The sequence below is a fragment of the Gorilla gorilla genome, chromosome 19 (assembly GCF_029281585.2).
Source record: "Gorilla gorilla gorilla isolate KB3781 chromosome 19, NHGRI_mGorGor1-v2.1_pri, whole genome shotgun sequence".
NCBI lineage: Eukaryota > Metazoa > Chordata > Mammalia > Primates > Hominidae > Gorilla > Gorilla gorilla.
This window is the reverse complement of record NC_073243.2, coordinates 108953947-108977815: the sequence shown is the minus strand read 5'-3', so window position 1 is coordinate 108977815 and position 23869 is coordinate 108953947.

Genomic DNA, 23869 nt, shown 5'->3' with positions numbered 1-23869 from the left:
TAGTTGTATCTGCAAAGGTCTTCTTTCCATTTGTACATTTGTTTACTTTTATTATTTTTAACTGGCACATAGTAATTGTACACATTTATGTGATGCATTGTGACATTGCTCTACATGTATACAACATGTAATGATCAACCAGGGTAATTAACATAGCCATTACAACAAACGGGATATTTCTTTGTATTGGGAACATTCCCAATTCAATTCAATCTCTTCCAGCTGATTGAAAATATACAGTAAGTTGCAAATTACAGTCACCCTACAGTACTATACAGCACTAGAACTGCGTCTCCTGTTGAGTTGGGCTTGTGCATCCGTTAACTACCCTCTGGCTTGAGGAGGCCACGTGCCGAGGTTTTGAGTGGACAAACATTTTGGGAGACACATGGTGACACCACCCCAGCCAAGGAAGGAGGAAAAGGGTAAGGGGTGCTCCTGCCTGCTCTCTTCCTCCTTATCCTTTTATGCAGAACACAGGCCTTTGCAGAAGTCCCTCCTGTCTCCATAGGCACAAGCCTAATTTCTTTATTGGCTAAAATGGGTCCACTGCATGAGGTGGTTTTGTGCAGTGTCTCCCCAGACCCCCAGTGAGGACGGCGCTGGAAGGATGGATGGCGAGCAGGATGACAGCTGTGGTGTCTTCACCTCACACCCTCCGGTCTGGAAGCCTCTGCCCCTGTGTGGAGCTAGAGCAATGAGGTCCTCTCGGAGAGCCCTGCACCTGCAGCCTGTCACCTCTTCCTCCACCTTCTCCAGCAATGACGTCCTCTCAGAGAGCCCTGCACCTGCAGCCTGTCACCTCTTCCTCCACCTTCTCCACCAGTGCCTCTCAGAGAGCCCTGCACCTGCAGCCTGTCACCTCTTCCTCCACCTTCTCCAGCAATGAGGTCCTCTCGGAGAGCCCTGTACCTGCAGCCTGTCACCTCTTCCTCCACCTTCTCCACCAGTGCCTCCACCTAACCTCTGGAGCAATTCTTGTGGGCAAGTTGAAGACAAGTGGACCACAGGGTGGAGACATCTGACTGGCACAAATCGGCGTGGAGACCCGCGGCCCACGGCCTTGTCTCGGGACACGTGGCCCACAGCCCCATGTCAGGAGCTGGCCTGGTCGTCTTGCTGGTTTGGCCTCTGGGCTCGGGCTGGGTCTGGCTCTGCTCATTTTGCTCTAATCCCAGGCTCAACACGCTTCCCTCAAACTCTAATTTTTGTGTTCCTCATTCCTCCTGGAAATTCCTCACCAAAGCAAATTCCATTTCCTCCTTTTCCCGTGAACGTTAGGTGGTTGATGCAGGCCACACCAGCGTTGGTACACGTCACCTAACTTTCAAAAGTGACATCAATGTAATAGAACGAGTGTGGCAGTTCCATGCTAGCCTCTGACTCTGTAGGCAGATAAATAGATCCAAAAAATTCTTGGATGTCATCAAAGCAAACTTCAGATTCTTGTTTAGTACATGACGGCACTTGGAATAACCTTCACAAGCCATTAACCACCTAAATAAGAAGGCACTATGTTCCTCACTCATCAACATACAGAATGTAACTACTGACTTCTCAGTGAAGTTCTGTTTTAAAGTCATGAGATAATGCCTGGGTAACAGAGCGGATGAGTTGGAAATGCTCACTGCCCCTCAGTCAAATTCTCTTTCTTTCTCATCCACAGGACTCTGACTGTGTGCTGGGAGCCCGGTGCAGACCTCGTTCCAGCCTCCTTTGCAGCTCGATGTGGCTGTCTGGCTGATCCTGGCCAGTGAAATGCAAGAGCAGGTGTGCGTAGGCTCCTCCAAAGCTGCCTAATGCCAGTGCCTCCACCAGGCATCTCCTGCAAGCCTACTCCCCTCTCCCTCCTGCAGCCTGAAATGTGAGTGTGCATTCCAGGGGCTGTCAGCCACCTTGGCCCAGGAGAGGACTTTGAGAAATGGAGTCCATGTGGGATGCAGAGGCCACAGAGTGAGCATCCAGTCCCTAGCAATCACATTTAAGCACCGGGTCTGTAGTCTCTCTGCTGGCAATGGAATGCACTTCCGAGCCGAAACAACCTCTTCCCCTACATCCCTCCAGCATGCCAGAGTCCAGTGAGTCTGTGGGGTTGCGCTGGTGCAATATTTTACAGATAGTCGCATAGAGGACTTGGTGGGTCCCCTGCTGTGTGATGGAACGTGGGGAGGGAGGTGGGCAGCTAGGCACGGTTTTCCTTTCTTCTGATAACAGGACTTCAGTTTGCCACGGTGGTTGTAGACCCCTCCGCACGCTCAGTCTCGGGGCTGATAGCACCTCTTAGAGATCATCAGAGGTCAAGAAGTCAGGCTTGGCTCCCAATCCCCATGGTGATAGTGGGTCCAACGAAGGTCAGTCCCATGACTGTGGAGACCACAGCAAAGAGGCCTCGGTCTTGCAAACTGAATTGCAGCAGGGTGCAGAGAAGAGTGGAAACCTGCTGGGGGGCAGCTCCTGGGTCCAGCTGTGCCTGAAGCCAGCTAGACTTGGACTTCTCAGGTCTCTGGAGCAGTAAATTCCTCTTCTTCTAAACAGGTGTGCATGCCCTAGGTTATTTTTTAACAATCACTCACAAACATGCTTTCTAATAAGAAGCAGTAACACAAGAACAGCCGGTTTGGGGCCAGGCCCCGAGGATGGGAGTGGCATCTGACTTGAACAGGATTGTTCTTCTAGGCCTAGCATGGAGTCTGGATCCTAGCATATGTGGTAGAAACTAGAAAATGGTTCCCCCGAAAAATTTTCAGACTGAATCCTTGCGAACAACTCATGTTGCTTTACATTGTGAAATGGACTTTGTAGACAGGATTAAGTTTCAAATTCTGAGCTGGGGGGATCACTCTGGATTCTCTTCTGGGGGGCCTGCGTGTCCTCGCCTGCATCCTGATAGGAGGAAAGCACAGGGGGATTTGACTTCGACAGAAATGAAGAGGACAGACACACAGAGGAAAGAACCAGGTGGCCATGAGATAGAGTCTGGAGTGACGCAGTCACAAGCCAAGGAATGCTGGAGGCCACCAGGGCAGAAAGAGGCTGGGAGTGGTTTTGCTTCTGAGCCCAGCACCTTTTGAGAATGAATTTCAGTTTGTGGTGATTTGTCATGGCAGAGTGTGCATACGCAGTGGCCATCGCCTTCTGCTGAAGGGCCTTCCATGGCGCTGACCATATGAAGAGACCACTGCCCCAGCACCTTCCTTCCCTAGAGTCATCTGTCCACGTGCTACTGGAAGCTCTGTTAGGGTATGCCCATGGCATGTCAAATTCACTTCCCAGAAGCATACCTTATCTTCTCTCCCCACATCGGGGCCTTTTACATCTTTCCCCACAGAGTGAATGTCAGGGACGTAGTGTCCCTTGAGCCACACACCTGGGAATTCTCCTCCACCTGCTCCTCTTTCCCACCCGCAAAGTCCAGCATTAGGGTCTTAGCTCTTTCCTCTTCAGTATCTCTTGAAGCATTTTTTTCTTGACACCTCCTTGGCCCTCCCCTTAGTTCAAGCTGCTCTGTCTCTCACCTGCGCGATGGCCTGGACTTCCAAACTGACAACCCTTCCTGCATGCTTCTTCTGCAGCCAGGTGAGCAACACCTTGGGTCAAGTCACCCCTGGGCAAGGTACTTCCCATAAAGAACCAGTTCCAGGGTCCATCAGCTCCCTCATGCTCTGGCCCACCCTGCTAGCTCCCCCGGGTGAACCTGCACCCAGCCATGCAGCTTGAGGGCGCTCTTCAGTGACTTGCCTGCTCCCTGTGTTCCTCGTGGGTGCCGTTGTGGTAGGACAGCCTCTGCTGCCAGTTTTGAGCCCGTGCCTCAGTTTCTCCTTCTCAGCTCCTACTCACCCTTCAGACCGAGCTTCCATCACCTTCCCTCCCTCAGAAACATCTTCCCCCATTTCCCCTTTAGTCAATGTTTTCATCACAACTGTTGTTTCATATTAGTTTATGTGATTCTTGAAATTGCCTAAAATTACACAGATCTTCATCACTAGCTTTGAAGCTCATGAAGGCAGAAAACAAGCTTGACTTTGCTTATCACTACATCCTGGGTTCGCAGCACAATACCTCATATGTGGGACATCATTAGCAATGATTTATTGAATCAAAGAACACCGGGATAGAGAACAAAACACCAGCACCTGCTAAACATACTTGTCACGGTATTAGGCATCTCCAAAGAATCAAGTGTCCCATGAAGCTTCTTCTTTTTTATACCTTTGAAACCTCTCTTGTGTTTTCCACTGATAATGACATTGAACTATATCATTTTATTGATTTATTTCATAATGCATTGGTTTTTACATTTTTATCTCAAGAAAGGTCAACCACCAGCTTGTTTTGAGAAGTATTACTTGGAAAAGTAATAAAGAAGCGTTGTCATCCATTATAAAATAAAAAACATACTTTCTCCTGTTGTAAAGTCCACTTTCAACAGAGTGGTACTATTGCACAAAAGCCAGAGAAGAATCACCTCCTACTTCCGGAGAGTTGTTCCTTGAGGCTAACCCTCGGGGCATCTAGTGCTCTCGCAGCCCTGTCTGCACCCCCCAGTTTCTGGGTGCCTCAGCGGCACATGCTGCCGTGTGACCCACCCCTGCTCCTTCCATCCCCAGGGGATTACTGCAGCACAGGAGCGTGATGTTTTCTTGGTATGGCTGAAATGAGATGTATGGCCCATCATCCATCATTTTCCCGTCATTCTTTCATACATTGTCTGCTCACCCTCAGGACTCCTGCAAGAGCACGGACTGAATTCCTGTGTAAGTTCTTGGCCAGCTGTGAGGTGTCCCGCTGAAGAGGGCATTCTGCTTCTCCAGAGGCTCTCACAGCCCCTGGGCATCCCAGCCAAGCATAACACAAGCTGGACGTCCCTCAAAGCTCTCCCCAGGCCAGCGTCTACCAACCTTTCTAACAGGTGTCCTCTGAGACAGCTGTGCAGGAGAAGGGGCTGGGGATGGGGGCGGGTAAAAGAGAGCTTGAGACAATTCTAACAAATACCTGAGCTTGCTAAGCCTTCACTAAAGACATTTACTAAGTTTCCTGTGATAAAGTGAAAATTGCTATAATTTTTTTTTTTTCCATTTTAAAACAAAACTCAGGCCTGGCATGGTGGTTCACTCCTGTAATCACAGCACTTCGGGAGGCCGAGGCAGGTAGATTACCTCAGGTCAGGAGTTCGAGACCAGCCTGGCCAACATGGTGAAACCCCGTCTCTACTAAAAATACAAAAATTAGCTGGGCTTGGTGGCAGGTGCCTGTAATCCCAGCTACTTGGGAGGCTGAGGCAGGAGAATCCTTGATACCTGGGAGGCAGAGGTTGCAGTGAGCCAAGATCACACCATTGCATTCCAACCTGGGCAACAAGAGCAAAACTCCATCTCAAAAATGATAAATAAATAAATAAGTAATAAATAACTAAAACAAAATAAAATAAAACTCAGCGTGGTTTAAATGACAATGCCATGGCTGCCCAGAGACAGTTTTGCACAATAATCTCTTCTTTTCAGGGACATGCAAGATAGACATTTTAAGTGTTATTTTTAGCTTCAGAATTAATTTTTTAAAAGAGATTTTAACTTTTATTTTAAGTTCACAGGTACCTGTGTGCAGGATTGTCATCTAGATAAACTAGTGTCATGGGATTTGCTGTACAGATTATTTCATCACCTGGGTACTAAGCCTAGTACTCATTAGTTATTTTTCATGCTCCTCTCCCTTCTCCCCCCCTCCACTCTTCGATAGGCCCCAGGGTCTGCTGTTCCCCTCTCTATGTGCCCATGTGTTCTTATCATTTGGCTCTCACTTATAAGTAAGAACATGCCGTATTTAGTTTTCTCTTCTTGCATTAGTTTGCCAAGGGTAACGGCCCCCAGCTCCATCCATGTTCCAGCAAAGGACATAACCTCTTTCTTTTATATGGCTGTATAGTATTCCGTGGTATAAACGTACCACCTTTTCCTTATCCAGGATGTCACTGATGGGCACTTAGGTTGATTTCATGCCTTTGCCATTGTGAACAGTGCTGCAATGAACACAGCGTGCATGTGTCTTTATAATCAAATGATTTATATTCCTTTCGTTAGAATAAAATGATTTATATTCCTTTGGGTATATACCCAGTAATGGGATGGCTGGGTCAAATGGTATTTCTGGTTCTAGGTCTTTGAGGAGTTGCCACAGTGTCTTCCATGATGGCTGAACTAGTTTACACTCCCATCAACAGTGTATAAGCGTTCCCTTTTCTTCACAACCTGTAGTGCAAGGAAATCAGAGAGCAAGCTTCAGTGTTCCAACACATGGACAGAGCCACAGCAATCTTAGCCTGGAAGTCACTTTTTAAGTCGGTGTAATCAACAGCAGAGGGGAAAAGGCCATGACCCAACTGGCCTCATCCAGACACTCATCTCTCCCGAGTTTAAACAAGGACGCTGGTGCACCTCAAAGGTGAGTGGCTGGCGTGCAGCCTGGGGACACAGCAGAGTGCCACCAACACTAGCCAGCTAAATATTGACTTCCCAATGTTGGATGTAGGAGCAAATCTTTAGGAAAATTCCAGTTCAAAGTGTCAATTCCAGTCCAGAGGGGCTGAGATTGAGTCCTACGCAAAGTGCGCATGGAGCACATTCATCTAGAATAAGTCTCAGATTTCATCCATTTACAAAGAAATAGAAACGGATTTCATCATGATTTAGATTATTTTCTCCACTTTCAAGTAAAATGTGGTGACTAGTTTGGCATAAATTGGAAAGAGGATGAGCACAGGACATCATTTTACAAAACTAAAGAAGAGAAAACTTGAGTGTTATGAAAACTTTTTCAAATATTAATGTCATTTGTAAGCTATAAATAAATGAATAAATGGATTTTATTTGTTCATTTATTTATTTTTGTTTGTTATTTGTTTTTTGAGGTGGAGTCTCTCTCTGTTACCCAGGCTGGAGTGCCATGGTGCGGTCTCATTTCACTGCAATCTCCCCCTCCCAGGTTTAAGTGATTCTCCTGCCTCAGCCGCCCAAGTAGCTGGGATTACATATGCCAGCCACCACATCTGGCTATTTTTTTACTTTTTAATTTTTAATTTTTAGTTTTTAGTAGAGATGGGGTTTTACCATTTTGGACAGGCCCATCTCCAACTCCTGAGCTCGAGCAATCTGCCTGCCTTGGCCTTCCAAAGGGCTGGGATTAGAGGCGTTAGCCACTGCACCAGGCCACATTTTATTTATTTTTAAATGTTGTATTAGTCCTTTTTCATGATGCTGATAAAGACATACCCGAGACTGGAAAATTTACAAAAGAAAGAGGTTTAATGGACTTACGGTTCCACCTGGCTGGGGAAGCCTCATAATCATGGTGGAAGGCAAAGAGGAGCAAGTCTTACATGGATGGCAGCAGGCACAGACAGAACTTGTGCAGAGAGACTCCCCCTTCTAAAACCATCACATCTTGTGAGACAGATTCACTATCACAAGACTAGAATGGGAAAGACCCACCCCCATGATTCAGTTACCTCTCACCAGGTCTCTCCCACAACACGCAGGAATTCTGGGAGCTACAAGATGAGATTTGGGTGGGGACCATATCAACTGTGTTTATCAAATGATCAACTTGGCTTGCAGGAAGTCACAGAACTGGTCCTTGAAACACCGAGAGCATAAATTAAGATTCTGACTTTCAGTGCTTTCTCTATTTCCACATGGCAAACTTTGCTTTATGTGTACCTCTCGTGTTTATTCTTATTTTAAAGGCTAATATTATTATTCTTGTTTGCCTGCACCATGCTCCCCTGGACAAGTCCTTTATCCTACTTGTACTCTTCCTTAAGAGCCTGAAGGTCTTTGGGGCCATTTGTTCTTGTAGAGCTGTATAACCACAGTTTGAAATTCTGCACAGGCTATAAAAAACGGTCTTCCAGGATTGTTTTTAAATGAAAGACTTGGAGACAATTTCTTATCCTGGGTCACTGAAAGAAGCATATTGGTCCCAGAGCTGGAATAAAAGCAGATCGTGTCATGCCTGTGGCTGGACAAAGGGGCTGTGCTGTCCTGCTCCTTCGCACCTCTTCCGTGAGGACCTTCCATGGATACTCCTTCCATGCCAGGCTCCTGAGACTTCAGCCCCGTGAGGTTTCTATTCAGCACTCATGGCCTTGGTGCAAGGGCAGAAAGATTTCCCTGGGGTGCTGGCTGTTATCCTGGGTGCACAGGGTGTCTGGGGAACCCTGGACTGGATGTCCAGGGCCACACAGAGCTCCACCTTCCTCAAGGGCTCATGGTCAGACTACCCCTTAAGCAAAGCAGTGAGAACCACTTCCCTGGTTTTCCATTCCCTGGTGTCATTGGATGGTGAGGTTTCATTAACTTTAACGTGACACCTATTATAGTTTATCACATGACCCAACTTCACGTTTTAAATAAACTCTATTTCACAGTGGTCCAGGTTAAGCCAGCTTTGCAGATGAATGCAGTGAGCATGGGCCCAGGTGATGGAACCAGGTGTGTTATTTTGTTTTTCCTTTGCACTCCTTGTTTTTACTGGCATGGATGCTATGAGGAAACTGGCTTTCTTCTTTGCCTGTGATACTATTTAGGACACTCAGATGGTTTTTGTCTTTGTTTCATTTTTCCCATCTATAAAGATTATTTCACTAAGGCATGCTCATACTCAGAAGACGCACCTGTTCTCTCAGATGTCCAAAGTTTTATTTTAATTCTGTCTAATGAGTATATAGTGTTGAGCAAGTGAGGCTTTGAGCTGGGAGAGAAACAAGATGCTCTCTGTGGCCTTCTGAGCCTGTGTTCTGTAAGAGGGACGAGACACACCTGGGCACCTGTGAGGCAAGATGAAGAAAAGGACTGGGGCAGGAGAGTGCACAGTGCCAGGTGTGTGGCCAGACAGCGCAGGCCGAAGCTGGTTCCCATGGAAGGGGGTCGAGGGTGGTGGGGGAGGATGAGGCTGGGGCCTCGATCTGCATCTGCAGCAGGCTCCCCTGGAGGGCTTGGTAAGCACAGATGGCTGGGGGCCTCCCCGACCCAATCCCAGCTTCTGTGTCCATTGGTCTGGGTGGGGCTGGACAGTGTGTATTTGTAACAAGTGCTAGTTAACTAACACTGCTGGCCGAGAACTCCACTTTGGGAGCCACTTGGTTTTCGGGGTGCCAGGGCTCTGGTGAGAAGGTCAGCCAGGTGCTCTTCTCAACCACATTCACTACCAAGCTTGTGGGCCGTATGATTCTCCCTGGGGGCAGCTGATGATGGCTTCCTCTCTGGAGAAGACTGGTTCCAGACCTCCCAGTGACTGGCTTTGGTGACCTCAGCCATCCACTGGTGCGGTCCTACTGGGTATCCTGCTGAGAACTCAGAGGTTGGCAGCCTTTTCATATCTCCTCGCCAGCTCTTGGGGACAGCACCCACTGAGGCACTGGCCAGGCCAAGAACACACCACGGTGTGTGCTTAGGAGCAAGCCCCTCTTTTCCTAGCCTTCTGAGAAGTCTTCTTCCCCAACCCTCAGCTATGCGCCAAGGCAGGTAACAGCTTTTTCCCTACTTGCAGGGAATTTGGTGGAGATAGAGATGCCATCTCTCTGATACCCCTAACAAGCTGCCATTTGTGTCACCATCATTGGCACCCATGGCCTTAACTTTTACAAATTTCCTCTCCTGGTGCCACAGGCCCTCCAAGCCCCCTTTTCCTTTTTCTTTCTGCAACTTGAACACCACTTATAGGAGCAAAGTGGAGATTCAGCTTTGAGTGAGGTAGAGAAGGCACAGAATAATTCCTGGTCCAGGGGTCTTCCAGCCAAATTCCTGGCTAACAGCTACCTGAGAAAAGTTCTCTGACCAAGTGGGAGTGTCAGAAATGTCAAAGGAGTGATACTTACCTGGCTTTCCACGTGTGCATGTGTGTGTGTTATGTGTGGCTGTAGGCTTCTGCAAGTATGCGTGCGCGTGTGGGTATGAGAATGTGTGTGTGCATTGTGAGTGTGTGTGTGTAGATGTGTGTATGGGTGTGCATGCATGTGGGAGGATGAATGCAGGCATAGGTGTGTGCACTTGCGTGTAATTGTGTGTGCACATATGTATACGTGTGTGGAGGTGGGTGTGGAATGTGTGTGCGTGTGGGAGGGTTATACAAGCATAGGTATGTGCACTGAGGTTTAAGTGTGTGTGCACATGTGTATGTGTGTGTAGATGGGTGTACAGGTGTGTGTGTGCATTTGGGTGTAGGTGTGTGCACGTGAGTGTAGGTGTGTATGTGTAGAGGATGCATGTCTGTGTAGATGTGTGCATGGGTGTGTGTGCATATGGGGGTGTGTGTATGTGTGTACGTGTGTGTGTGTGTAGATATATGGATGGGCGTGTGTCCCTGTGGAAGTGTGTGTGTGGGCATAGGTGTGTGCACTTGGTAGTAGCTGTGTATGTGCACATGTGTATGTGTGTGTACACAAGCATGGATGGGTGTGTGTGCATGTGGGAGGGTGCATGTAGGCATAGGTGTGTGGACTTGAGTGCAGTTGTGAAGGTGCACAGGTGTCTATGTGTGTGCAGATGGTTGTACAGGTGGTGTGTATGTGGGAGAATGTTCAGGTGTAGGTGCGTGCATTTGGAAATAGGTGTGTATGTGCACAGGTGTGCACGTGTGTATAGGTATGTGCATGCGTGTATGTGAGTGGGTGCATGTAGGCATAGGTGTGTGCATGTGTGCACTTGGGTGTAGAGGTGTGTGTGCATGGGTGCGTGTGTGTGTGTGTGCGTGCATGACTGTGCCTGGGCATATTGCCTGTGTGTGGTCAGTGTGCATGTGTGTGTGAGTGTGTGTGCGTGGAGAAGCAGAGTTCCTAAAAGTCCATGGGAAGGGAGGGCTTGAGGCATCGCAGAAGGAAGGGTGCCGAGAGGCAGTACCCAGGTGGAGGAAGGTGGTGCTGACTCTTCAGTTTTGGGGAGCAAGACATCCCTGTGAGAAGGTGTCCCCCTGGATGTGTCCCAGCTGCACGCCCACTTCCCTCCCCGGATGCCAGTCTGTGCACACCTCCGTGGCTGCTGAACAACATGAGAAACCCTCACAGCCTCTATTGTACATCTCATGAGCACCCAAAAATGTCAACAACCTTGGGAAACAAATATGACAAAAGGATTAATTTACCTCCTGACATGTAATTAGGAGTCCCTCAAGCAAATTATGCATAATTTAAACAAAAGTTCTCAGAAAAGCACGTGTGAACAAATTAAATGTGGCTACTCTATTTTTTGTCCTAACTCACTCTCCAGCAGCAGCTTCTCGTCATTCAAATTAACGCAACGGTTGCGGCTCAGGCCCCAAGACAGCGAGATCCCGGGAAAGCTGGTTCGGCGGGTCGGTCACACTTTCCTCTTCTTTTTAGTGTTCGTTCCTGGAAGAATCATGGAAGAAATGGTCTTGGTGGCTTCCTGCGCCCTCCTCAACGCTCCTCCCATTCTGACACTGGCTGGTGGGTCCCAGACTCATTTCTGTCTCATCTCCCCAGGGCAAAGTGAACTTCTCTGCAGCAAGTCTTTAATGAGACGTTCCCGGGTCCTTTTAGACGCAGTTTGTAGATCCAGAGGTTGATCCACGCCCCCACAGGCTCTCGGTCTGTGATTCAAACCCACTCATCCTTATAGGAAAAGAAGGTGCAGTGTCCAGGGTGAAGGGAGTTGTGACGGTTCCAAGGGCCTTTTCCAACCTTCTGCTTTTCTGGGAGCCTAGGAATCAGGTCAGGCCTGGGATTGGAACAATCACTGCATCTCGAAGTTTTTTTTCTTTTTCTTTTCCAAGTTAAAAAATGTGTTAAGATCTGGGTGTGATGGCTCACGCCTGTCATCCCAGCACTTTGGGAGGCAGAGGCAGGCGGATCACTTGAGGTCAGGAGTTCGAGACCACCCTGGCCAACATGGTGAAATTCCATCACTACTAAAAATACAAAAATTAGCCAGGCGTGGTGGCAGGTGCTTGTAATCCCAGCTACTTGGGAGGCTGAGGCAGGAGAATCTCTTGAACCAGGGAGGTGGAGGTTGTAGTGAGCAGAGATCATGCCACTGCACTCCAGCCTGGGTAACAGACAGAGATTCTGTCTCAAAAATAAAAAAATGTGTAAAGTATGAAGAGGGCTCTGAGAACCAGCATGACAAATTCTCCCTGAGGAAGAGGAAGGCCCTGCAGCCACTGTGCTTGTGCCAACAGACCCCTCCAGCAAAGCCCAGCACACTCTCCTGCCAGAGCACACGGAGTCCCAGGGCTGTTGGGCAGCGTGCTGGACTTTGCCTGACAGATTGTCACAGATCTGTCAGCCCTGTGAACTAAGAATTCACGCCAGAGTTGCACCAGAGCTTCTTCCTTTTTGTTTTTTGAAACGGAGTTTTGCTTTTGTTGCCCAGGCTGGAGTGCAATGGCATGAACCTGGCTCAACACAACCTCCACCTCCCAGGTTCAAGTGATTCTCCTGCCTCAGCCTCCCGAGTAGCTGGGATTACAGGCAGGCACCAACATGCCTGGCTAATTTTGTATTTTTAGTAGAGATGGGGTTTTTCCATGTTGGTCAGGCTGGTCTCAAACTCTCGACCTCAGGTGATCTGCCAGTCTCAGCCTCCCAAAGTGCTGGGATTACAGGCATGAGCCACCAAGCCTGGCCCAGAGCTTCGTCTTCAACTCCGAGAGGCGTGAGCTCTGCATGCTGGCATCTCCCCCGGACTCATACATTGGAAGCTCACAGCCAAGGTGCTGGTGTTAGGAGGTGGAGCCTTTGCCAGGTGATGAGGCCATGGAGAAGGAGCTCTCTGGAATGGGATTCATGACCCTATAAAACAGCTGCAGAGAGCTCCCTTGCCCCTTCCTCTATGATGCCAAAGGGAGAAGGTGCCGTCTGCGAGCCAGGAAGCCGTCCTTATCAGACACCGAATCTGCATGCGCTGTGAACTTGGACTTCTAGCCTCCAGAAGGGTGAACAATCAATTTCCGCGGTTTCCAAATTACCCAGTCTGAGACATTTTGTTATGGCAGCTGAGCAGACTAAGATGGAGTCCAGCCAGGGTCCAGTTAGGAAAGGGCAGCCTGCACCAGAGGGTGCGAGTTATGGGGCAGGTGACGAGAGCACTGCAGACAAGGGAAGCTGGACAGCTCTGGGATGACCGACTGTGGGCCACCACCAGCCGCGGAGACAAAGAGGTATCACCAGAGCCCAGGAGCCGTGCCCTGCAGCCAACAGAAGGGCCACGGAGAGGATTCCTCTTAGTGAGGAGCCTGATGTGAGCTGTGACCACAGAGCAGATGGAGCCACTCCTGGGAACGCCACCCATGAGGGGCAGAGACACAGCCTGGACTCTCCCATGCCCCCCTTCTGTGCCACCCATCAGCCAAGCCTCACAGGGGGCCAGTGGATGAGGCACCTGGGAGGGGCAGTCTGCACAGGCTGCCACCCTGATGGGCAAAACAGAGCAGAGGCAGGCTAGGGACAGCAGGACCGGAGGCCTTGGCCAAGAGATGGGAACGAGCCCCCAGCACCTGCCAAAGTGTGACCCACGGGGTCCAGTGCAGGGACCCTGCGAGGCAGCATGGCACTGTCTGCTTGTTGAGCAGGCCACCCCCTCTCTGTCCTTCTCTACTTCTCCCTCGACCTCATGGAGGAGATGAAATCCCTCCTTCAACCCACGCAGGCCAAGAGTCCCTACAAATGTGACCAGCAGTTCCCCAGAGGGCCCCAGGAGGGACGGTTCTGAGATGTCCTCCTAGGGCCTGGACTAGAATGTAAACCCCATCCTGCTCACGTGCACAGGCTCAGCTCAGGGACCACACTGGGCATGGGCAGGCTGCTCAGGACACCTAGGGGACTGGCTCCACTTTGAGCTCTCACCTCAAGTCATAAAATGTCCTTGCATCAGTGACCCCTGGCCTGAGCCACTGGCTGGAACAAGAGCTCACTGCTCCTCCCTTGTGTTCAGGAACTTCTGGGTAGCAGTTCTGGAGAAGAGTCCTGTGGAGGCCCAAGGGTCCCTGCCCCCTGCCTTATATTTGACCAAGTTCAGATGATATTTTAACCCCACCAACTGAGAATCCAAAACAACACATTTGCTAGATCACATGCAGTGCTGGGTTAATAAGCTTACGTTATCAGTTAATATTATGCCAAAGTGTGGTGTGTGTACCTAGTGGAGTACTATTCAGCCGTAAAAGGAACGGGATCCCGTCACTGGCAACAACATAGATGGAACTGGAGGACATTATGTAAGTAAAATGGGCCAGGCACAGAAAGAAAAACTTTGCATGTTCTCACTTATTTATGGGAGCAAAAAATTAAAACAGTTGAACTCATGGAGACAGAGAGTAGAAGGATGGTTCCCAGAGGCCGGAAAGGGTAGTGGGTGGGGGATAGAGGGGAAGTGGGAATGCTTAATCGTACAAAAGACAGAAAGAAGGAATAAGAGGTAGTACTTGATAGCACAGCAAGGTGACTAGGGTCAATACTAATTCAATTGTACATTTAAAATAACTAAGAGTACAGCTGGATTGTTTGTCACACAGAAGATAAATGCTTGAGGCCATGGATACCTTATCTGCCCTGACGTGATTATGCACATTGTATGCCTGTATCAAAATATCTCATATACCTCATACATAAATACACCTACTATGAACCCTCAAAAATTAAAAAAAAGAAAGAAGAAAAAAGCAAATATTAAAAGATCATGGGAAGAGCTGGGATAGTTTTACTGTAATTATTGAGGGTGGAGGAGGGAGATCTCTGGCCATTTGGAGATGGGAAGGCAGATCTACTCAGCAGGATCAGCCTGGGAAAGGTCTGGAAATTAGATAAAAAGGGCAGCCCCGCAGCCGTGGATGCAAAACCCGTGCCACCCACGCCTGGCGGCGGGTGGCTGTGCCAGAGTCAGTGAGGACGGAGAGGGTGACAGGGAAATCCTTGGCCAGGTATCTACATTTGGGCTGGGAGTGTAGGGAAGCTCTGCTAAGTGCTATCAAAAAAAGAAAAAAAAGACAAAACAAAATCATGAGAAACACCAGTTCCACATATTTCAAAACCAACCGACATGCACAAGCACCTTCCCAGCCTGAGCAAGCTCCCCTTGTTAATTCCACAATGAAAATCGAGTCAGGAAACGTTACTGACAACAAAAACAGGGCCAGCTCTTTGATACAAAAGAAAAGAGATTATTTCACCACTCAAAGAAATCTATGAGAAAATCTGGCAATGTTCTACAAAGACCTAGAGCAGAGACAGTCTAGAATATCTCTAAATGTGATATACACACGGGAAGACACCAGGCGGAAGAGGCCAAGGAGGGCCCACCTAGAACCCCGAGGGAGTCACTTTGAAATTCACATTTCGGAGAGGCAGGGAGAAACTGCCTTCATGCCCTGCATCCAGCCTTTGCCATCCCTCCGTCCTTCTGAGTGAGTCTCAATGCTCAGCCTCATCACGGATCCTGAGGAGGGGAGAGGATGGAGCAGATGCTGCCCAGACCTCCTTCAGGACCCAGACCCTGCGCCTGGATGCAGATTCCCCAGGGGCTTCAATGCTTGGGAGAAAGACAGGGACAGGCTGCACAGTTGGCAGCCAAGTGTGAAGGCCAGAGGGGCTCCAGCTCATACGAAGGGACTCTCCTCCCCTATGCTCAGCAGGCAGAAAAATGGAGGTTCAGGTGCAGGTTCAGGACGTAGCAGAATCAGAGTTTCAGAAAAGGCTGAACACTCCACAACAGGGCCTGGTCGATGAAATCAGGCGCCAAGACTCAGAAGGGGATATTTGGGTCAACGCACTTGAAAACCTTGAATTCCCACGTCCTCTGAGCCCTTTGGGGCTCCAGAAGGAGCCCCTCCGTTCTGTTCAAAGCCAGCACTCTCATCTTGATCTAGGCTGGTGCAGATGTTTCTCTGCTTTGAAGGGAACACACACAGTCACACACATGTGTACACACCTGCATGTTCACACACACACCCCTCCCCCCTCTAACTTGTCCCGGGGTGCTGAGCCTGCTCAGAGAGGAAAGTGGATCCCCAACAAGGAGCTGCAGGACCAGCCAGCATGCACTGGCCTGCACACGGGACCAGATCCCAGGGGTGTGGGGGCAGGGGGGTTGGAATCTCAGCTTAGATACGGGGAAGATTTCATCTAAATAGGAGCCCTGTCCCAGGAAGTCGCACTGAATGCCCTGGCAAAGACCCCAGGGGACCGTGCTAATATGCTGCCATATGGGCTATGGAAGGCTTGGGAAAGCAATGGTCCATGCTTAGTGGAGTAGAAATGACAGTCTCCAGGGCAGATGGCGGAGGAAGGATCAAAGGCTGAGAGAAGCGGGCACATTAGAGTCGACACAGCCCCATCTGACGACCCATCCAGGGAGGGGGCAGCTCCCCGGGAGGGGTCTGGGACACTGCACTGGTGGGATACGGGATGTCCCAGGAGAGAAGTCTCCATGGAGAAGCTCCCCGTCACTGTCTGCTCCACACCAGGCCGCTTTCAGGAGGCTGTGGTGTTGCCCAGCTGGGACCCCGATAACCCCAGGTGAGGGGCCGGGCGATGGGGCTTAACTCAGCAGCCTGCTGGATGCACTTAGCGCAGGTGGGGCCAGGCTGGAGCCAGGGTCAGGAGGGCCTAAGCTGCAGATAGCTGCGGGGATGGTGAGTGCACCGGCTGGCATGCAGGGCAGGACAGAAGGGCAGGCAACAAGGGCATGGCTCACTCTGCACCATGAGAAGGAAAGGCAGGATGAGCCCAGAGCTGCAGCCACTGCCCCAGGACAAAGTCATCATCCCTTGCTCGGATTCTGGGCCTGTGGCTATTTTTAGGCCCAGAACACATTGAGGGAGAGGTGAGTGCCCCCAGGGCAAGCCCTGCAGGGCTCCACGGATGCAGGATCCAGCGGTTCCCCAGATCTTGCCGGGAGACCTGAAGAGCCATCCTTGAGGGAAGGAAAAGACTCAGGCATTTGGAGGGTCGATCTACACAGGGCTTAACAGCCTGTGCTCTTGCTCACTAAGGCCCATGCGGTTACCCCTGCTTCCCATGTCCAATCTGCCAATAAGAGACCAACACTGAGCCACTGACACAGCATCATCCCTCCAGGAGACCAACTGCACGCTTGGTGTCTAGGCGATGGCATGGGAGCCCTTCCAGCCTTGGGACAGAGATTCTCCTTGCCTGGGGTTAAGGCATCTTCTCAGTGGGGACTTGCTTTTCCCACTTGCAGGACATGAGCCAGCACGGCGAGCTGGGCCTTCCCAGCTCTATCCATTGTCTGGGCATCCCAGTAACATTGCATCAGACAAAGGGCCCGACTTACAGCAAAATGCAGCTTGGGCTGCGGCATGGGAACCCCTGGTCTCCTCACAGTCTACCTGCTGCCACTCGACAGAGGGGGAGCAACCTTCCACAGGTGCACTGAGACCCCAGCTCTGAGATGCCCTGTGGGGGACGCCCTGCCTCCAGAACAGTGCACGCTCATCACTGAGGAGCATGTGGAGCCTCATCCTCCATAATGAGGCCTCAGGGGCCTGGAATCAGCAGGGAGGAAGGCAGGTGGCCCTTCCCAACTTCAGTCCTGGTAGCCAACTTGGGGGTTCTGTACATGTCGCTCGACACCTGTGGGTTGTGTAGGTCTGGAGCTCCTGGTCCACAGCGGGAGCTGCTTCCACGGCAGAAGGACCATCCAGCACTAAGGTTTAAGGGCTGCCCTGTGCACTTTGGGGTCCTCATGGCGAGGCACCACCAAGCGAGGAAGGAGTCACCCCTGGTCAGGGGCTATCGTTCCTGATGAGCAGGAGGAGGTGGGACTACGGCTACCCCATAGGAGCCGGAGACCATCCTTCTGCACTGGGCCATGCCGCAGGTTCCTCTTCACAATCGCCTAGCTAAACCGCACAGTAGGTGGACCTGTGCAGTGACAGGGTGAGGACAGCTTGGTCATGAGGAGATGACACCTCTTAGCCCTGGGGCCCCACCAGACTTTCAGGGGTGTCAACAGAGGAGGAAGAGACTCTTCAACAGGTGGCAGAATAAAGTCTGGTTGTAGCGGAAAGGCTGTGTTTCCCCTCCTAAGCTTTCTCTTCCTGGCTTTGCCAGGCAGAGCCAAATCAGCACTGGGGCAGAGCTGCTCCCGAGGGAGCTGATGTCACTGCTTGGAGGGGCTGGACCTGAGCATGGCCAGGGTGGGCTGCAGCAGACGCTGTGCTGTGCTCACCCATCTCACCTTTGCATCAACTGCTCAAGAGAGGAAAATGATACTTAACAAGCAAAGAAATCGAGGCGCAGAGAGAAGGTGACCTCGTGGTTAGGAAGTGGGGGCAGATGTCAGACCCTGGCCATCCGGCTGTGCTGGACAACACCGAACCCTGATGCCCCTTGACGTCTCACCCTGCTCCTCTCCCTCCTCCTTCCCCCAACCATTCCCTGCCATCATCATCACCCGATTGATCCATTTCAATGGAAACTGGATTTTGTAAGTCCAGTCAAACATCTTCAATGGCTCTTATCACCTGCAGGGCAAAATTGGAGCCCTCACCTTGGCAGAAGACCTCAGGTTCTGTCCTCCGCCCCCACCACCCTCGTGGCTCCAGCCAGTGCGGCTCCAGGCCAGTGCTCCCTGGTGCTGCTTGCTGTTCTGGGAAAGCCCCTCCCCGCCGCACACCTGGATGACGGCTGCAGGAGGTTTCCCCAGGTGAGGGGGCTGCGGCGCCAGAGTCCTTTCCTGAAGCCCCAGGCTGAGCCAGATGTTCCCTGTGGGGCTCGCTCTGAGGCTGTGCCTCTCCGTAATAGAGTCGTTTGTCTCTGAGCCAACTGCTCCACAGACCAGGGGGTACACAGCCAGGCCTCTTCCTCCCCACAGTGGATCCCCAGTGCCTGCACACAGTAAGGCCCAAGACCTGCTTGTTGACCTGAATTGAATGGCCAGCCACCAATGCCAACGTCAGCCAATGTGGCACAGGCGCCGTAGCGTGCAGGAGAGGGCTCTGTGAGCTTAGAGGAGACAAAGGTCCTATCTGGCTGCCCTCAAGGTCTCGTGAGAGTTTGCTTTGGATGACAGCCTATGGATGGGAAGAGTTTTTGACCGAGGAGCTGGGGCAGGGGAGTTTCTGATGCGGAAACGCCACAAGCAGAGCAAGGGGAAGAACCAGCCCTTTGCCAGGCAGGCGTCTGGGCAGATGCAGGCCGGCGCACTGTGCTCCTGGTCCTGGCGCAAGCATCTCCTTTCCAGCCTGCCCGGCGCTAGGGCTCCATGGAACCCCAAGCTCTCTGGCTTCAGAACTGCTCCAGGCAAATGCGTGGCATCATTCATAAGGAGGCAGCGTCTTGCGGTGCTGAGACCGAGCCCCTGGCTGCTTCCAGATGTCACTTCCAATGCCAGCCCTTCCGCATGATAGCTCTGTCACCAGGAGCGCTCGGGCGCCTCCACTCTGCTTGCGCCTCTAAAGCACACCTGCCCCGCCCGCCTGGATCTGCTGTCAATAGCTGTCGGGCGTGCGGTGTGCAATTTGGGACTTAGGAAGCGTTGATACATGGTCGTTACTCTTTACGATCATTAGAAATATTGACTTCAAGGGCAACTTATGATAAACTCAGGAGCATCTCATTTGAAAGATAAATAAGCTGCCAGCACCTCCGATGTTTCAGCAGAGGCAGGAGGTAGAAAAATATGCTCAGCAGAAGGAAGAGACCACGGAGAATGTCAACAGCCGAGTATCCCTCATTGTGCCTGGGGCCTGGGACCATTTTCTTTGAGTAGGAATTGATACTGTCTCCAATTGTCGATCTTATTGCTCCTTTGGTTTTCCAGAAAGCAGACACTCAGGGAAGCTTGAGGAGGAGCTCTCCTTGGGGACAAGCCCCCCAGGCTTCAGGACGTTGTGGACGCTGGCAGTGGCTTTTCAGCAGCTCACGTGGGGCGGTACCCAGGAAGAGCAGGGCAGAGGGATGGGTGGGTGGGAGCGCAGGGCCCCGTGCCCAGAAGCACTGCCTGGCGGCTGGCATCTGGGCTGTGCTTGGTTTTGTAGAGTTCCAACCCTATTAAGCCCGATTGGAAGGTAGTTAGCAAAATGAAGTGTTGCGAATTATCTCACTAACTTGGGACGTATTGGTGGCCAATTGAGATAATTTAAATCCTTAAGGAAAATTTTGGTCCCTAATTACGTTGAATCACTTTATATTCAAGTTCAACAAATAATTCTCAACTTTTTCCCCCTTTGCATAGGTGGAAGTGCAGTAGTAACTATAAAGTAGGCAGAATTTAAAACAGAGGTTTTTTCTGTCTTTATTTATTTATTTATTTATTTTTTATTTATTTGTTTTTGAGATGGAGTCTTGCTCTGTCGCCCAGGCTGGAGTGCAGTGGCGTGATCTCAGCTCACTGCAAGCTCCGCCTCCCAGGTTCATGCCATTCTCCTGCCTCAGCCTCCCGAGCAGCTGGGACTACAGGAGCCCGCCACCAGGCCTGGCTAACTTTTTGTATTTTTAGTAGAGACGGGGTTTCACCGTGTTAGCCAGGATGGTCTCGATCTCCTGACTTTGTGATCCGCCCGCCTCGGCCTCCCAAAGTGCTGGGATTACAGGCTTGAGCCACCGCGCCTGGCCTCTGTCTTTATTTTTAGAAATGCGTGTGGAAAAGATTAGATTCTGCAAAGTGGCAAATGGCTGAAAGATGTTCTTTGGAGATCACTTTTCCAGTCCTGGGAAGCATGCGGAGAGGGATGGGACTCACAGCCTCAACTGCTCCAGGGCAAGGGCAATGTGGAAAGACATGGCAGGGTACATCGCCATAACTCACGAAGGGTAAAGACCATGAGGCTAGTTGAGGACTGTACCACATCCGCCTCTCACTGAAGCAAGAGGAAGATCATCTCTTTTCCTTTTTCTCACTTAGAGGGGAGTACACTCCCAAATCTGCAATTCTTTGGCTGCTGTCGGTTGTTGTTGCTGCTGCTTGCATTCTCTGGATTAAAATGAAAGACACGTTCCAAACCGTGAAAGGTCAGCAAGAAAGAGAGAAGTGTCCACAGGTTGCAGTCTGAGGATTTGATGAGCTGGTTCTTGAACTTTTGTAGGAAAATCTGAGAAGGGAAAGCCGGTTAAAGGGCCAGGGTTCGGCAAGCCAGGCTTCCTGGGGCAGCATCTCTCCACTCGCAGGGTGCCCTGTTCTGGACAGCAGAGGAATAGGACTGCCCTCCCAAATGCCCAGGAGGGTGTGTCTGTGAATAAATTCTGCTTGAAGCTCCATTGGCCTGAGGGCCGGGCACATCCTGGACATAAAGTGTTCACCCAGGCGAGGCCTTGGACCCCTGCAGGACAGCCTAGGACCACCTGGGGAATGGAAGTGTCCTGGTGCCTGACCTCTCTTGCACCTGTTTGTACAAACTCCAGTGATAACTGGAGTGGGAGTTATGGCCACATTCAGCTGGGAGGGCCTGGGTCCAGCCAGGGGCCATTAGACCAGTTCAGTGCTCTGTGGGCTGTGGCCAGAGGCACCTTGACTGGGGCTGCTGTCCCCATCCTCATCCTCCTCCACTTGCTAGGCCCACTTCGTGAGGTGCCGAAGGTGAAACAGCTGGAGAACTTCACTTGCCTGCAACAACCTTAGAGTCAGATGCAGGTGGGGGGAAAGCCATATATCATCAGGTAACTTCATAGAGTTATCAACTTAAGAAATGCTTGGGGCCAAAGAGAGAGATCATCTTTCATTCATTCAACTAATATGTACTCCATGAGATCTGAGCCGGAAGCGGAATTCCTTGGACAGTTTTTGCTATTCTCCATGCCCGTGTTCCCTTTGGGCCTAGAGGTTTCTTTTTAGTCTGCCCTCATCCCCCGTTTCTGTCTTCTCTCTCTTCATGCAAATATTTCTTGGAAATTTCAACAAGGGTTACATGCCTTCTAGCATCTGCCTAGACACTCCCCAAATATGGTAGAAAGCTGTTTGAATGCATGGCTAGATGTGCAGTTTCAGAGGTGCACCATCCACTAAGTCTTCTGAGGGACTGTGAAGTGTGTGAGCCAGCCTTGACTCTTCATTTACATCTTTTCTACCTGCAAAAGGACACCCTAAACCATTACTGCAAGCTTGCAGACAGCACTGGGGAAAGTGTCTACAGCAATCTTTCACCAGAATGCAATTTACATATTTTAAGGCATACATTTCATAATTATGGTATATATGTGTGTATAGCTATATATTATTGTTATATATATATGGTATATGTACATATTACTCTCTCTCTCCATATATATATATATATATATATATATATATATATATACCAACTTACCAACAATAAAAATGCCGTTAGTTTCTCATCATTACCTATGAGAACTATAAACCCAAGTTTGTTGTTGAGGGACCTGTGAGGTAGGTGCACAGCTCTGTATGCATTTCTCTGTACAGAAAAGTTTAAGGAACAGCAGACTGTATATGGCTCAATTAGTTAATCATGATGAAAATGTTTGCAAATGATTAGCATGCATGGTGTTCTTTCTGTTAGCTTTGAATTTTTCTTGCTTTGAATACCATGCATCACACTGTGGCAAGCAGTGTGGCTTGGAGGGAAAAGTGGGATTTTCATGGTCGGAAAGTCTTTGAATATGTCCTGGGGAAAGTGTGTGCCCTGGCTTCTAGGGCGCCAGGGAGGATTTACACAATAATTTGTGGAAAGTGCTCTGTGCAGTGACTGGCACGCAGCAGACACTCAGTGCGTGGAGGCTGAGATGGCAGTGACTTAAAGTTGTTGGCTCAGTGTTATTCAGAGAGTGTCCTGATTGGCTGACCCACCCTCTCCACCCATCAGTCCTGTGCAGAACACATGCCATGAGCCTGGCACCTGTTGGACGTTGTCAAGGCAAAGGTGAATCCTAAGCATCCCTGCAACACCCACCACTAGTGAGGTGTGGTCATGGAGACATAACAATGCAAGTAGAACATGACATTGCAGAGATAACAACGCAAGTAGAACACAACATTGCAGAGATAACAATGCACGTAGAACACGAAGTTGCAGAGATGTGAACAAGATGGCCGGTTCCCCAAGCATCCCTTTCTTCTAGAAGCAACTTCAAAAGTGCTGAACATACCTCTCTCTGGTGTGATCCCCTCCATACTTACCCATCACCTAAGCATCAGGAGTCCCAGAGTGGGGCCCTCCTATTGCCTCCAGTCTGGGTTCGGAGGCCAGGATCTCCCTGGGTAAGACTCAAAAACACCCTCTCCCCCAGCACTCTGAATGTTTGGAAGAGAAGGTAGTGATAGGGAGTGAGGAAAGAAGGGTTTCCACCGACTCACACAGCCAGAACTCGAGGACCGCAGGGGAGACTGTGGAGCCTGAGGAAGAGCCTGAAGCGTCCTGGGGGAGCTGCCACTTGGCATCTGAGTCTGAAGCTTTAAAAGCTCTAGTTTTTGTTTTGTTTCTCCCTGAGGTTATCTGAATTGGAAGGACTGCAAGCACACTGAAATCTGCAACTATTGAGGTTTTTCCCCTGGTCTCCTAACCCTCCACATGGTCAACACTGCATGGGGCGGTGCTGGCAGCAGGAGGAGAGAGCCGAGCTCTCCCCACAGCGGGGGAGCCTTAGGTCAGGAGACACCTGTCTAAGCATCCTAAACCAAGCAAGCTTGGTAGATGTGAGCATGGGGGTCTTGCTCCAGGAACCAGGACGTCTGTAAATGCAGGGACCTGGGAAGGGCGGAGTGTCAACTTGCGGCACACGGGCTGGTGTGCAAGGAACAGTTGCTCTTCTTGCCTTTCATAGAGAAGGAATGCCTGGCTGGCATGGGGAGCTGTGTTCCGGAAGTTGCCAGCCTGCTTCTCCTCCCACAGCCACTTGAGGTGGAGCTTTAATTTGGCACAAAGTTGCTGGTTGTCTCCTGATTTG